The sequence below is a fragment of the Triticum dicoccoides genome, chromosome 5A (genome assembly GCF_002162155.2).
Source record: "Triticum dicoccoides isolate Atlit2015 ecotype Zavitan chromosome 5A, WEW_v2.0, whole genome shotgun sequence".
Classification (NCBI taxonomy): Eukaryota; Viridiplantae; Streptophyta; class Magnoliopsida; order Poales; family Poaceae; genus Triticum; species Triticum dicoccoides.
This window is the reverse complement of record NC_041388.1, coordinates 487,332,725-487,336,126: the sequence shown is the minus strand read 5'-3', so window position 1 is coordinate 487,336,126 and position 3,402 is coordinate 487,332,725.

Below are 3,402 nucleotides of genomic sequence, written 5' to 3'. Positions count from 1 at the left end.
GCAAACATCTGGTGCGGTACTCAACATGGCATACCGTATAGAGCCTATGACAAAAGCATAGGGGACGACCTTCGTCCTTCCTCTTTCTTCTGCCGTGGTCAATCTTTGAGTCTTACTCAACTTCACACCTTACAACTCAGGTAAGAACCCCTTCTTTGACTGATCTATTTTGAACTCCTTCAAAAACATGTCAAGGTGTGCGTTCTTTGAAAGTACCATCAGGCGTCTTGATCTATCTCTATAGATCTTGATGCCCAATATGTAAGCAGCTTTATCCAGGTCTTCCTTTGAAAAACAATCTTCAAACAACCGTTTATGCTTTTAGAAATTCTACATTATTTCGGATCAATAATATGTCATCCACATATACTTATGAGAAATGTTGAAGTGCTCCCACTCACTTTCTTGTAAATGCAAGTTTCTAGCAAACATTGTATAAACCTAAAAGCTTTGACCACTCCATCAAAGCATATATTCCGACTCCGAGATGCTCGCTCTAGTCCATAGAAGGATCGCTGGAGCCAGCATACCTCTTAGCATCCTTAGGATCGACAAAACTTTGATTGTATCACATACAACTCTTTCTTATGAAAACTGGTAAGAAAACTTGTTTTTGACATCCATCTGTCAGATTTCATAATCGAAAAATACAGCTAATGCTAACATGATTCCGACAGACTTAAGCATCGCTACGGGTGAGAAATTCTCATCGTAGTCAACTCCTTGAACTTGTGAAACGACTCTTTCCCACAAGTCGAGCTTCATAGACGGTAACATTACCGCCCACGTCCGTCTTCTTCTTAAAGATCCATTTATCTCAATGGCTTGTCGATCAATAGGCAAGTCCACCGAAGTCCATACTTTGTTCTGATACATGGATCCTGTCTCGGATTTCATGGCTTCTAACCATTTCTCAGAATACGGGCCCACCATTGCTTCTCCATAGTTCGTAGGTTCATTGTTGTCCAACAACATGATATTTAAGACAGGATTGTCGTACCACTCAGGAGTAGTCCATATCCTTGTCGACCTACGAGGTTCGATAGTAACTTGATCCGAAGCTTCATGATCACTATCATTAACTTCCTATTCAACAGACATAGGCGCCACAGAAAACATCTTTCTGTGTTGCATCACTTTCTGGTTGACATAAAGGTTCGACAACCTCATCAAGTTCTATCTTCCTCCCACTCAATTCTTTCGAGAGAAACTCCTTCTCGAGAAAGGACCCGTTCTTAGATACAAACAATTTTCCCTCGGATCTGAGATAGAAGGTATAGCCAACTATCACCTTTGGGTATCCTATGAAGATGTGTTTGTCCGCTTTTGGGTTCGAGCTTCTCCGGCTGAAGCCTTAAGCATCGCAGCCCCAAACATTAAGAAACGACAACTTTGGTTTCTTGCCAAACCATATTCATACGACGTCATCTCAACGGACTTAGATGGTGTCCTATCTAAAGTGAATGCAGCTGTCTCTAACGCATATCCTCAAAATGAAAACGGTAGATCGGTAAGAGACACCATAGATCGCACCATATCTCATAAGGTTCGATTACGATGTCCGGACACACCATTACCCTGTGGTGTTCCAGGTGGCTTCAACTGTTAAACAATTCCACAATGTCTTAAGTGATTGCCAAACTCATAACTCAGAAATTCTCATCGATCAGATCGTAGGAATTTGATCTTCTTGTTATGATGATTCTTAACTTCACTCTAAAATCGCTTGAACTTTTCAAACATTTCAGACTTGTGCTTCATTAAATAAATATACCTATATCTACTCAAATCATCAATGAAGATGAGAAAATAGCGATATCCACCGCACGCTTCAATTCTCATTGGATCACACGCATCAGCATGTATGATTTCCAACAAGTCACTTGCCCGTTTCATTGTACCTGAAAACGGGGTCTTAGTCATCTTGCCCATGAGGCATGGCACGCATGCGTCAAGCGATTCAAAATCAAGTGACTCCAAATATCCATCAACATGGAGTTTCTTCATGCATCTTACGCCAATATGACCTAAGCAGCAGTGCCACAAGAAAGTGGCACTATCATTATTAACTCTACATCTTTTGGCGTGAACATGCGTATTACCACGACCGAGATTCAATGAACCATTCACATAGGGTGCATGACCATGAAAGGTATTATTCATGTAAACAGAATAACCATTATTCTCTAACTTAAATGAATAACTGTATTGCAATGAACATGATCTAATCATATTCATGCTCAAAGTAGACACCTGATAACATTTATCTAGGTTCAATACTAATCCCGAGGGCAGATGGAGCGTGCGATGGTGATCTCATCAACTTTGGAAACACTTCCAACACACATCGTCACCTTGCCCTTAGCCAGTCTCCGTTTAGTCCGTAGCTTTTGCTTCAAGTCACCAATAATAGTAACTGAACCGGTATCCAATACCCAGGTGCTACCAGGAGTACTAGTGAGGTACACATTAATAACATGTATATACTTTGTTGATGTTGCCAGCCTTCTTATCTACCATGCATTTGGGGTAATTCCGCTACCAGTGACCGTTCCCCTTACAATAGAAGCACTTAGTCTCGAGTTTGGGTTCAACCTTGGGTTCCTTCACTAGAGCGGCAACTGGTTTGCCATCCATGAAGTTTCCCTTCTAGCCCTTGCCCTTCTTGAAACCAGTGGTCTTGTTAAACCATCAACACTTGATGCTCCTTCTTGATTTCTACCTTTTGCGGTCTTAAGCACCGCAAACAGCTCCGGGATCAACTCCATCCCTTGCATGTCATAGTTCATCATGAAGATCTAGTAGCTTAGTGATAGTGACTAGAGAACTCTATCAATCACTATCTTATCTGGAAGTTTAACTCCCACTTGATTTAAGTGATTGTAGCAACCAGACATTCTGAGCACATGCTTACTAGTTGAGCTATTCTCCTCCATCTTGTTGGCAAAAGAACTTGTCAGAGGTCTCATACCTCTCAACACGGGCATGAGCCTGAAATCCCAATTTCAGCTCTTGGAACATCTCATATGTCTTATGGCGTTCAAAACGTCATTGGAATCCCGATTCTAAGCCGTAAAGTATGGTGCACTAAACTATCAAGTAGTCATCAGGATGTGTCTGTCAGGTGTTCACAACATCCATAGACGACGTTGTAGGGGTTTGCACATCGAGCGGTGCATCAAAGACGTAAGCCTTTTGTGTAGCAGTGAGGACACTCCTCGGACTACGGACCTAGTCCGCATCATTGCTTACAATATCTTTCAACTTAGTCTTTCTCTAGGAACGTATTGAAACAGGGAGCTACAACATGAGCTATTTATCTACAACAAATTTGCAAAGACAATTTAGACTATGTTCATGATAATTAAGTTCATCTAATCAAATTATTTAATGAACTCCCAC